Source organism: Notamacropus eugenii, chromosome 5 (genome assembly GCF_028372415.1).
Source record: "Notamacropus eugenii isolate mMacEug1 chromosome 5, mMacEug1.pri_v2, whole genome shotgun sequence".
Classification (NCBI taxonomy): Eukaryota; Metazoa; Chordata; class Mammalia; order Diprotodontia; family Macropodidae; genus Notamacropus; species Notamacropus eugenii.
This window is the reverse complement of record NC_092876.1, coordinates 187,038,141-187,051,507: the sequence shown is the minus strand read 5'-3', so window position 1 is coordinate 187,051,507 and position 13,367 is coordinate 187,038,141. Positions and strand designations below refer to the sequence as shown.

Sequence of the window (13,367 nt, the reverse complement as noted above, 5' to 3'; positions counted from 1 at the left end):
AATTTTTGGGAAAAGTTGTTTGATTGCCCTTCCAATTCATGTACGCTACTCTAGCTTCACTTGACTTCCCATGGAGCTTTGAGTATATAAATTAGTATAGTACGCTAATTTAATGTTTTGCTTCCTACTATCCTAGAATGTCTTCCCATTGTCCCAGCCCCCATCTTTGATGTTCCTAACTTGTACGTAATTCCTCATCACTTGGTAATCTTAACCATATTATTTCTCTGCTCTTATCAAACTGCTGAGTAGAGCTGGGGGGAAAAAATAACAAAACTGAGAAGGATTTCACTCAAATCAATAAGCATTCATTAAACACCTATGATGTGCTGAATAAACTTAAATAAAAGCAGATAAACATCTACTGTTCAGCAGAAAGGCTACATTTTTTATCTTGGGACTTAAAGGATTACAGTCATTTGACTTTCTGTTTACAATTTTTAAGGATCTCTAAATCCAACTTCATACTTCCAGGAATTAGCATTTTTTTACATTTAGTTCTAACTAATTTTCTCATGTAGCTTGTGAAGCATTTTTAGTCCATGTATTTTTCAATTAGGGCAGTTAGGAGACAAAGTGGATAGAGTGCTGGTCCTGGAGTCAGGGAGACTCATCTTTATGGGTTCAAATCTGACCTCAGACATTTACTGTGTGACCCTGGACAAGTCACTTGACCCTGTTTGCCTCAGTTCCTCATCTGTAAAATGGACTAGAGAAGGAAATGGCAAACCGCTCCAATATCTTTGCACAAGAATCAAATGACCCACCAACAACAAAATTTTTTATTAACTTGAATGCTTAACAAAGTTTTGGTCATTTTTTTTCAACATAGCTAAGAAAGTCATTCAATTCATATAAAATATGTATTAAAAGTATAGTTAATTTATACAATAACATGTCACGGCAGCTACGGTTTCTGGGTTCTATATTGAGGCATTTGAAACTATTACTTATGATTCCATAGAATTTCGTAATTTATTTTGTAAGGCATTAAATTAATTTAAATCAGAGGTTCCCAAACTTATTTGACCTATCACCCCCTTTAAAAAAATTATTAAGCGCTCCCCTAGAAATCTGCTTTCTTTAAACTTTTAATGTTTTTTTAATTTGCATCATTTCAAAAAATATAAAATATTTTTAATGACACATCTCAAATTTAATAATTTACTGATGATGCAATATTGTATAGTATCGTATAGCAAAAAAAAAAGTTATTACATGTATATATTCGTGCTGATGAATGCTGGACTTCTTGACAATGCCAGACAAGCTGGCCTGCCAACACTTGCTGGTTAAGACCTGTTGGTAGGATTGCCCACCAGTTGGTTATAACTTGTATTTTGTGTGTTTATTTGGAAAATAATGTAGTCACTATGATTTTAACTCTGTTACACAACAGATGAAACATGTATGAATGGTTTTTCAAAAGTTTCTTCTCATCCTTCCTTATGCTTCCACTACCCCCCTATTTTTATTCAACGTCCCCCAATTGCATCTGTAGCTTCTACCACCCCCAACTATTCCAGTGACCCCCAGAGGGTGGTATGGCTCCCTTTGGGAACATAAGAGACCAATCTGAACCACTATCCCCTTTCAAGATTGTTTTCAAGACAACATGATCCACCTACTTGTCAAGCCAGGAAAAAAAACTTTTAAAAAAATTGTAGATGTTCTGAATAGAGGCAGCTAGTTGCTTAACTTGGAGCCAGAAAGTCCTGAGTTCAAATCCAGGCTCAGACACTAGCTGTGTGACCTGAAGTAAATCATTTAACCTGTCTGTCTCAGTTTCCTCGTCTGTAAAATTGGGATAATAATAGCACCTAATTGCCAGGTTAGTTGTGAGGTTAAAATGAGATAGTATTTGTAAAGTCTTTTGCAAACCTTAAAGCACTAAATGTTAGTTTTGGGGTTTTTTTAGAGAAACTAAAATAGAGTAAATTTATATGTATGGAGCAGTGGACAAATTTGGCTAATTTATTTCTTTCAGTGTAATTTCCAGAACACTACCACAAATGCCAAACATGGTTGAATTATCATAGCCCTGACTAGAGATACTTTTTCAAAATACCAATTCCACGGGGGTTTTAGTTTAATCATTGTTTCATTTTTTATATTTGTGCCCATTTTCTGGTTTATTTCAATGAAATCAATAAACTTGTCATCAATTGAAATGTTTGCAGTATCAATCTGGAAGTGTTTCTTATTTTGACTTATCATAGCACAAAATATCTGAAGTAAATGTACTGATAATGCATTTTGGCTTTCTGATGTTGGGATTTGGCTTTCTGTGTTTGAATAAATGTTTTGGTTCTGTGTTCCATGTGGAGAGTCTTGTATTTCATGATTCAGAATTGTGCCAGCATATTCATGGCTGCCATAGGCCCTGTAAATATCAGGTTGGCTCTACAAATGAGGTCAAGGGTGGGATCCCAAAATATCAGATCTCTATTTGGAGACAGAAAGGTTTTAGAGAGAGAAATGGATATCCCATGATGGGAGGATTTACCTTATCCCTCCCTAGCAAGAGAGTGGGCTAAAAGCACAGGGCTCTGTGAAAACTGGGAACTGAGGCCACAGAAGCGAGGACCCAGAGATTAGAAAGATGTTTGCAAGGAATACCAATAGAACTGGGGAAAGAACTGACAGGGGTATGTAGGAGAGGCTAGGCCTTGCTAACAATTTATCACCTTATGTTGAAAAACAGAGACAAGCTGCTGGAAGAGAAAGCTCAGATGGAAAGGGAGTTGGCTGGTTTCCATAAGAAGCTTTTTATGCTGCAGCATTCAAACTTTCCTTTAGAAGAGCAAACTAGAAAGTCTCAGGTGGAAGAAAAAAAGCTGTTGTTAGTGTAGATCACAAAAAGAAGTAGAAGAGTAATAGGAGGAAGGATGCATGGGAGGCTTCTCAGGCAGAAGCATACCCAGTACTAAGGTGAAAAGAAGAGAATCAGGGGGCCCCCATAGCGTTTGGGGAGGTAATTGAGGATTTTACTCAGCAGGAGGTCACAGATATTTTGAGTCAGTTCATCCAAAGGATGGGAGAATTGTTGGTATCTTGGATGGTGAGAATCAGTGAAAAAGATAAATTTCCTCAAGAGTGACGAGGAAATACGTCGGTGGATTCAAAGTCAGAATAGATTGACAAGAAAAGAATTGTTTGCTGCTCCATTGAGGGCAGGGGTAGATTTTTGGAAGAGTAGATGGCATTCCAACTAATGAACTATACAAAATGTACCGAGAAAAGGAGTTTGATATTAGACTGAGCAGGGAAATAAGAATTGCCCCTATAGATCCTCTTGAAATATTGTATCCACGTTCATTACACCTACAGAGAGAATAGAAAATTGGCCAGACCGCAGCTCAGGTTAAAGATAGTATATCTCCAGCCAGAATGATGGCCCCCCCAAACTGCAAATTAGAAAACAATAAACAACAGTGAATGAGGCTATGATAGTGGGTTCACAAACTCCAGAAGCATGGCTGACCCCATATCTACCTTGCTTTTGGTTATTGTCTCCTTGTTTCTCTCTGGCTTTTTAACTGTTCACCTTGTTTGTCAGATTTATTTTCTGCAGGTTTAAAACCCTCTACCTGCAGATGCCTGATCGCTTAAGAGGGAGGTCATCCCCTGTCCACAACTGTGATGTGTCACCCCTGGACCTGGCGTTGGCCGAGCAGCAGATGCCAACTGAGGAACTGATCCCTCCAAAGGGATGTTTTGGGGCAAGGACTGCTCTATGTCCAGTCTCAGCAGCAAGTAGCTATGGAGCAAGAGACCTTCGCCCCTTACCTCAAGATATTGGGCCCCATTTGTTTGAGGGGGGCATGATGGGGTACTTGTGCTCAAACCCTACCCTAGGATATTGTTTTATGTGCTCATTTTGTGTGATTCCCTGATATGTTATTGTAAAGTTTTGTTGACACCATTTGCCTAAGATATTGTTTTATATGCTTATTTTCTGTTATCCCTGTTAGAGTTCTATTGAATACCGACTGCCCCATTGACCTATGTAATGGATAAGAAAGATCTTGGGGTCGAATGTATTGATAACGCATTTTTGCTTATTGTTAATGTAATTTTGCTTCTTAATGGGAAGATCTTTCCCATCCATTAATAGGCCCATGTGACCTGCTTAAGTCACATGGAAGCCTGAGTCACATAAGTCAAGTCACATGGAAAAGGAAGGAGTGGAGCAGGAAGGGCAGAATAGGAAGAGGCAGAGTTAGGGCAGAGCTAAGAGGAAGTGAGAGAGCAATCAGAGCTGGGAAAGACAGCAACTAGTATAACTGGGAGAGCTTGTTTGTGATTTTATTTAAGGGAGCTGGTTTGTGGGAAGCCTAACAGAGGGAAGGCTTGGGGATGGTAGTGCCCTCTGCCTTGTTATTGTGTATAGATTTGTTACTATGATTGATTCAGCTTTCTGGTGTCTGAATAAATGTTTTGGTTCTGTGTTCCATGTGAGAGTCCATTGTATTTTGCGATTCAGAATTGTGCTGGCATATTCATAGCAGCTGTAGGCATTGTGAATATCATGTTGGTGTTACATAAAATAAGGCAAAAAGAAAACAATTCTTGGCTTTCTTAATTTTACAAATAGTCTTACTGCAAATATTTTTTCTCCCAACAAATGGAAAAAAAATCACTTTTTATTTTGAGAGACAAGAATTTTAGAGTTCTTTTTCCATAGTTCAGTATGAGTGTCAGATTTTTTTTTTTTAACATGCCTGTTCTTAATGACTTTTTATTCAAACAAATTTAGGAAGCTTCTAGCTCTAGGACTATCAGTGGTTTCTCTGGTCCATCTAAATTAACTTTCAAAATAAGTTACTATTTCCATTAAATGCATGTTCAATATAGCATTATCATGCATTAATGTGCTTTTAACAATTTTATTTGCTAAACTTTTCCATGTCAGAAATTTATCCCAATGGTCTGCTATATTTTCATGAACAACTGGTTAGTTCAAATGTTGCTAATCAACCCCTTTAATCTACTGTACAGGTTTGGATATGATACCAGAGCATTTTTTTAATAATATGAGAGAGGAAGAGAGTTGATTATGACATCCCTGATCTTTTGATTTTTTTGTAGCCCAACTGATGAAATTAGAGCAAAGATAATAGGCAGGGTAAAAGAGAAAGGCACAGGTGGCACAGTGAATAGCTTGGGAATCAAGAAAATCTGAGTTCAAAAATGGCCTCAGACACTTACTGTGTGACCTTGGGCAAGTCACTTGTTTGCCTCAGTTTCCTCATCTGTAAAATGAACTGGAGTAAAAAATAATAAACCACTCCAATATCTTTGCCAAGAAAACTCCAAATGGGATCATAAAGTTAGGCACAATTGAATAACGAGAAAGGAGGGACTTAAATGAAGTATAAGTAACTTTATTCTTTACTTTGCTGCCTCTTTTCAAGTTCTCTGAACAAAAACCGTGGAATTAGAGAGCAGATAACTACTGGCTGGCCAAGGATTAACCATACTCCAGGGATTCCTTCAAAAAGTGAGACACTCTGTAAGGACTCAGTCAAGACATAAGACAACTGAGAAATGTGGCCTCTGAAAGCAAAGAAAAGAAGCTGATTATGAGAGAAGAATCCAGCCTTTAAGAAAGAATCATTCTTCACACTTTTGGGAGAAGAAAGAGATTTCTCTTTCCTCCTGCCTTCTTCCTCACTTCCTTTGGCCAAATGTCTTGAAGCAGAGATATTCACATCTAAAGGATGTAGGTACTCCATAAATGTGAAAAGCTCTACCCAGCAGTGTGGCCTCTTCAAGTTGAAAAGAGAATTCGTTCTGGTCATTAGGAGTTGAAGGACCTCAGTTAAGGCTCCTGACCAGCAGAGATGTTACACTCAGAGCATGAGAACACTACAATACACTACAAAGTACATCAGGGCCCTGCAGTGCCAGAAGTGAATTTCCTTGAGCACATGGGTTCCTTGAGTTTTCTGTCTTCTAGTATACTCTAATTTAAAATCCATTCTTCCCATGTACACTTTGTATAAATGTAGGAGAGTGTAGGAGAGGTTTATGGGGAAATTTTTTAAGCTACATTTTCTTATAATGTCATCTTAACAAATACCTTTGCTTTATCTAATTGTGTCTATTGGTTGACTATTAAAGGTAAGCACACAGATGGGGGCTTGTCTATTGTTATACTACAGATCCACAGAATACCTTAAACCTAGGAGTAGCCATAGTTGTGGGGAAAAGACTTTCTAAGGATTCAAGTACATCCAGAGGGAATGCTGCAGAAGTAAAACAGTGCCTTAGTTGGTGAACCAATTATGATCAACAATCTCATTGTTAGAAAGTTTCTTCAAAAATAAAGAAGCAGAAAATGTACTGACAACTTGCTTTGTGAAGTCCATGAAGTTGACATTTTTGTCTATGTGATCAAGAAAATTTTCATTTTGTTTGCAACTTCAGGTCTTGAGGGAAGACTTATAATTAGCAAAAATTGAAATCTTACACTTATCTAGTGCATCATCTTTGATTTTAAAATAATTATTTCTGTGATTGATACATATCAGATAGATATTGATAATTTAAAAAAATTGATTTACTTCCTTTCCTTTTACTTGCTTTCTGGTAGGATCTTGTCATTTGAGCTGAATAGTACTGAAGTTTATATTCGGTAATTTGATCTCAGACATAATACCAGTTTTGCTGAAACCTGAAGATTGTTCGAGGTTTTCATCTGTGGTTGAAAAGCTTTTGAGATGATCCAGTTGTGAAACTGTCAGTTCAGTATTAGCCACCTGTTCATATTTTTGGTGTTGCTTAGCCACTTTTCTTCTGCAATTCTGTTTCTTTCCTTTTGGTTTCTCCAGTCATTTCATAATCAAAATTTTGCTACAGCTCTTACGCACATAAAACACAAAAGATTATTTACTTTAAAACATGAAATTTACTTTTTTGTTTTTATAAATAGTGAGGGTTTTTTTAAAAATAAATACAAACAAACAAGTTAAGTGGGAAAGGAAGTTAGTTACTGGCAAAGGTCCTTGTTAGCAATGGGCCATCTGGTAGCTTCTTAGTTTAATCATTCTTGGTAATTAGGTAATAATCTCAGTTGTTTCTACTTGGTGAAAGAGTATTTATGTTATACTGTATTCTTCACTGAGAGGTATTAATCACTTGTGGCTTGTAAGAGTAGGTTCTATGGGAGTTATTGGGGAAGTGATTATATTTTAAGGGTATTAATAAAATATTTAATTAAAAAGACTATATGTTAAACTAAATGTCCCTACTCTGGAGCAAAGTCCACTTGCCCTACCCTCATTATGGCTCTGCTCACCAGAAAGCCAACTTTCAGAAAGGAACCCAAAGAGCAGAACAGAGGTTCCAAAAGGGAGAAGATTGTTCTCAGATTTTTTCTACAGCCTATGACCTCAAAGAGCTTTCATTCTGCTTGTCATTCACCTAATTAATGGAGTGTTAAGATGAGAGCTGAGTTCTTTTTAGTGACAGCTCAGTATTCTTTCCCAGAGTTATCATCACTATCAAAATTGGTGAGCCATATGAAGAATCATCTGGGAGCAGTGAACCTATACCATTCTGACTGAATTGTCTAAGTCTCACACATCAGAACTGTCAGGATCATCACAGAGTTTCTGTATTTCACTCATGTCAAGATACAAAATAATTATTGCCCACATTATCTTTTTTTAATTTTTTTTAAATTTTAAACTATTTACCCAAGTTGTTTCTTCAAGATACTATTGAAGAAGTAGGTGGACTGGAAAGAACGCTAGATTTGGAGTTGGACCAGCATTCAAATCTCATCTGTTCTGCTATATTAACCTCACCTGGATTATCTCATGCAAGACTGGAGACACTCCATAACCCCAGGCCAGACACCATGTGGTATGAGAGAGGGAGAGTAGAAAGGAGCACAGAACAGTCAGGAGGCCTGGGTTCTAATCACAGCTCTGCCACTGATTTGTTGGGTGGTTTGAGACAAGTAAAATAGTCTCTTGAAGTCTCTTGTGGTTATAAAAAGACTGTGATCAACTGAGATAATACATATGAAGAGTTTAAGACCTGTTTAAGAAAAGGTAGGTACTAAATCATCAAACGAAAATTGAGGCAAGGTCTCAAACCCACCTGTCTACAAGAAACACCGAGAAAGAGAATCAGCCTGGTCTTAAAGCAGACCCTTTGGGAGTTTCTTCAGAGTTTAGGATCCTGGTCAATCAGAAAAGTATAAATAAAGTCTAATTAAAGGAGAGAATGAAAAACAAGATAATGCCAAGTGCATTCTGAAATGGATGTTTAATAACCTGGTCCTGAAGTGTGAACAGTCTGCTTAGAAACAGTTTTAGGGTGATTCCGGGGAGAAAAATCAGGTAACTGGGAGAAAGAAAAACAAAACCAGGAAAAAACAAAACAAAACACTGGACTCATACCCTTAACTAGTTCCCCACACCAGATTAAACCCTGGAACTGCTCTCCTCCCCAAATGTCACCTGCCCTTCTGATACATGAAATACACATTGCTTTAGGAAGTTTCCTTTTTCCCTCAAGACTTCCCTGGATGTTTCTTTGATGCTAACTTTTCCCCCTAACCTGAATCAACCTGAAATTGGTTATCTACGTGTAAGTAACTGTACATCACCTCAGGCCCCGGGTTCCATTTTCTCATATATCTTGCACGCAAATAAATAGATTTTAAAAAAATGCATATGCCTATCCAGCTAAATTAAGTGTGTTTGATGGGAACCAGGCGTGCTGTCGCTATTTATAGCTCCTTTACAGTCTCCTTCCCCTGGCCACCAGCTCGAGCGAGGGTCAGGCTTACGGGCAGCGTTTCCGCTCGGCATTCACCGGGTGGCGCAGCTCCCCAACCGGAGCCCAAACGTCGGGTTGGTCTGGGAGGTTAAGCGGGGACTTGACCAGCTCGCAGGCTTCACGACGAGCACCCCACCGGTGGTCTCGGGGTGTGAGCGCGTCCCCGGGGCCACCCCCTCCTCCCCGCTCCGTGCGCCTTTCTCACTGGGGTGCCTGGCTCTCCACAAGTTTGGAGAGAGCCACTTAGGAGCGCAGGGGCTGTGCCCCAAAGCAGCCCCGCTGGTCTCGGGACAGGTGACCGAGGCAGCCTGGAGGTGCTGGGCAGACAGAAGCAGAGAAGGGAGACTAAGCAAACGGAGGGCCAGTGCCCGGCGCCCCGCGGCCACCCTGGGGCAGCCGAGCGGGCACCGAGCCCTGTGCGCACGTGTGCAAGGGGCCGAAAGAGACCCCGCAGGGGAATGGACGCCGAGTGCAGTTATAAATACATGTGGGGACACATGGACATGGAGAGGGCTAGGGCGGGGGCGGCCAGGGGGATGAGGCCCTGGCAAGCATGCACGGTGGCAGCCAGGCGCCAGCCGGGGCTAAGTGTGGGTGTATTACGAGGCTACAGCTCAGGCTGCTCTCGCACACTCACCTCTGCCCTGGTGAAGCTGGGCAGCGAGACAAAAGTTTGCCCATTAGTCCCGCGCCAGCTGTGGGCACTGCGGGGTCGCTCCCTGGGCCAGGGGTAGGGAACAGCCCCCCACCCCCGCTTTTCCCGAGAACGGGTAGGCAGAGAGGTGCCCCTGCGGAGGCGCACAACGCCCAAAGAGACGAAGCAGGCCGTGCGCCCCTCTGACCTCCCCCCACCCGGGCCGCCTCCACCAAAGTGATGAGTTTTGGAAGTGGCAGGGGCGTGGCATTGGCCGGCCGGGGCTACTCGCTTGGTGGGGGCAGCCATGCCCGGTCACGCATTAGGGTAGCGGAGATGGCCGAGGAAGGGGAGAAGCCGGCTTCTCCTGGCTGGAGGCTCGAACGTTAAGTTTGCATTACACTTCTTCAAGAAAAGGAAAAGAAATATTAAAAGAAAGAAAAGCATTCCAGCCTCGCCTTAGCCTGGCTTCTTGTCCGAGTGGCCTTAGCCCCCCCTTGGGCCAAGGACTGGGGGCAGCGCGCGTCAGTTTGGCCGGCCGCGGTCGGAGCTGCTGGGTAAGCGCAGGCAGAGTGGAGGGGGCCCGGGCCGGCCCGGGCCGGGTTGGGTTGAGCTTGGGGGGTCGAGGTGGGGGAGCAGCTCAGCAGGGGCAGGGCCGACCTCGGCCCCCTCGGAGGCCGCCTGTGGGGCGGAAAGTCTGGCTCTCCGACTCTATCTAGAGGAGAGTGCTATGGGCCTCTCGGGCCAAAGGTAGGCTCTGATATGCCAAGCGCTTCGGCTCCCCACCCCGAACAGGCTCCAGCTGGCCGGGATAAAGACCCTTGGGGAGAACTGAGGCTGGGGCGATGTTTGCAGTCCAGTTCCTGGGCCTCCAGCTGCCTGGCGAAGAGTTAGGTCCTTGAGGAGCTTTCTGGGGGTTGCACTGAAACTGACCTGCTGCCGCTGAGGGGAGGAGCGCCTTCCCCGCTGGAGAACTGTTACAGAGTTTGACTGAGAGTTGTGCTTTCAGGTGTTGTGTAAGTGAGCGCCAGAAATTAACTAGGAGCCCAAGGACCATTTACACATTTTCATGAGAAGTCTTCCAGCGCCAAGTGATGGAGGACAGCTCTTGGCAGGGGAGGTTTGCGTTGCTCAGTGATCGATTATATTAGGGCAATTCACAAATTATGCTGGATATGGGGGGAAGAGAAAGGGAGGGAGGAAGGAAGACACAAGCTGTAGCTTTCGTTAGAAATGACTAGTCCTTATGATGTTTAGGTGCCTGTAGCTCATCCAAGACAATTAGCAATACTTTTAATATGTTTGTATTCCAGAGAAGTCTTTTTCATTTTTAGAGCATCTGTGCATGAAATTGCTGTAAGTACAGCTTTGCTTTCCTACTCCTTTGGACTCTAGTGGACCTAACTTACCCTTGAACGCCATGACTGAGTTTGTGAGCATTTATAAGAATAGGTAATATTTGTAAAGCACTTTAAGGTTTGCAATGTAGTTTACAAATATTATTCTGTCCTCAACGATAACCTTGGAAGGTAATTGTTATTATTAACCCCATTGTATAAAGGAAGAACCTGAGGCAGACGAAAGTTAAGTGACTTTCCCAAGGTCACATTGCTACAAAGTGTCTTGAAGCCCTATTTGAACTGAGGTCTTCCTTAACTACAGGTCCAGTGCCCTATCTACTCTACCACTTACCTGCTCCTGAGTACAGTTTTATAAAGACAGGTGAAGTTTTAACTCCATCACTCAACCAAGTATGCAGCCTGTGATTTTTTTTTTACATATATACAAAAACAGCTGGCATGAGTTTATAACCCTGGAATTAAAATTCCCTTCTAGTATATGGATTTAGTATAGTGGCAATATATCAGTCATGCTAGGAAAGGTATTTGCAAAGCAAACATAGATTCCTGAACAGTATAAAAGAAAGAAAGGGAGATTTAGTTGTATTGTCAGTGTCTTTTGAGTAAACGTCAGCTAATTTGTCCTGGGTCCAGCAGTTTGGTTCCTATTGAGATAAATATCCAGGAAGAATACGTGATCTTGGAATTAGAGTGACTGGCAAAACCATTTTATCACTGCGGGAAATTAGTTTTATGTTGACTAGTAGTACCTATTCATTTTCTTAAATAACTTACACAATATACTTATAATTCATGTAACAGTTTATACAGTGTCTTACATGTAAAGGGTATTATTCCATAAAGTTTTGTTGAATTGAATTGTAATAATGAACCAAATTGAACGTATAATACACACATACAGAGTCATTCTATGTAGCTTCATAGCTGTGTGCATGTTGAAAATTTAAATTGTATTTCTTAGATAGTCCCATTACTTGAACTCAGAGAACAAATATTTAACTGCTGTCTGTAAATGTTTTTTATAAAATGCCCTTCACAAGTAGGCATAAGCATTATAACCAGTTACATATTACACAATCTCCTAAAGTTCCCAAATCTGGGCTTCATGAATTCAAACAAAGCAGGGATTCAAGATTTTGTGGAAATTTCTGTGTCTCCCAAGATGTTAGCGACATGGAGCTGAATCCAATTTGCTTTAAAGCTATCATCTTTCCTGGATGTAAGTCGGTAGATATGAACATAGAGTGTGTATAGTTTTATGATTTCAGCTTCTTTTGTCACTTTAGTACTCTGTGTACGTGTTTAGATAGGAAAAGGATCCATTATAAAGGTGAAGTTTTAGACTTATTCTTGAAGTTGTGGGAAAAAAAATTTTAATATCTAGAAGTACAGTTAGGACCCTATTAGGGTAGAGGATGGAATCCCTCTGGAAATGGTTGCATTATTTGAATTCACACTGCATATTTCCATTGGGCTAGAACCAGTGACCACATTTTATATAATTATAACTTCAAATAATGTGAATTCGAATACATGCAACCACTTCAGGGGATTCCTTATTCATACTAATGGAGGACCTAGTTGTATTTCACTTTTCCTGCTTCTTCAAAAGCATAATGTGAGAGGAAATGGCAACAGTTTCTATAATCTTGCACCTACCGTTTTCATAATCATAATCCAAAGAAATGGAGAAAACCACTATAATTTTAAATGTTTAGATTCTGATGACCTACAACTTTTTTATCTGTTTATGAAATTCCAAATACCTTTTTTTTTAAGTGCTTCATTCTATGCTGTGGAAGATTACATAGATTTTAGGTCAAGGGGATTTCAGGAGGTCTGTGAATTTGGAAGAGAAAAATAATGCATCTTTATTTTGAATTATTTGACTCCCTTTTATTGATTATTAATTGATTCCCTTTTAATTCTTATATTTTAATAGTAACAATTAACAGTTAAATTAATAGTTAACATTTATATCGCATATTAAAACTTACAAATCTCTTTACAAGTATCTCATTTGATCTTCACAGCCATGTGAGGTAAGATTATTATCCCTATCAGATGAGGAAACTGAGATTATTAAGTGACTTGCTCAGAGTCACCCAGCTAGAAAGTGTCTGAAGCCAGAAGCCAAATTTGAATTTAGCTCTTCTGTCACAACAAGTCGAGCTCTCTCCACTATGCACCTATTTTATACATTTAAAAATATTATTCTGAGAAAGTATCCATAGGTATCATTGGACTGCCGAAGGGATCCGTCACCCCACTCCCATCCCCCACACATCCAGAATCCCTGTTTTGGATTATTATGAGAGAAATACTACTTTTATGATTGACACACTTTTTAAAGTAATATTTGGGTTGTAAAAGTTTCAGAGATTGTGTGTGTGTGTGTGTGCGTGAGAGAGAAAGAGAGAGAGAGAGAGAGAGAGAGAGAGAGAGAGACAGAGAGACAGAGAGAGAGACAGAGAGAGAGACAGATAGAGAGATTACTATGCCAAGACCTAAAGAGCATAAATCTGAACCTAGGAATCATCCGAAGGAAATCTTCTTTGTGCATAATTAATATTATG

At 40.5% G+C, this 13,367-nt stretch overlaps 1 protein-coding gene across 2 annotated transcripts in view; it reads left to right on the top strand.

The window, feature by feature from the left end:
• Window positions 1–9,672: 9,672 nt before the first annotated feature.
• The window catches only part of GJA3 (gap junction protein alpha 3), a 40,851-nt gene continuing 37,156 nt past the window's right edge, over window positions 9,673–13,367 (top strand). Inside the window, exon 1 of one of the 2 annotated variants that reach the window (XM_072611671.1) lies at window positions 9,673–9,987. The gene's annotated coding sequence lies outside the window, so the exon portion shown is untranslated. The remainder of the gene's footprint in view (window positions 9,988–13,367) is intronic. The other variant, XM_072611669.1, reaches the window with a different exon arrangement.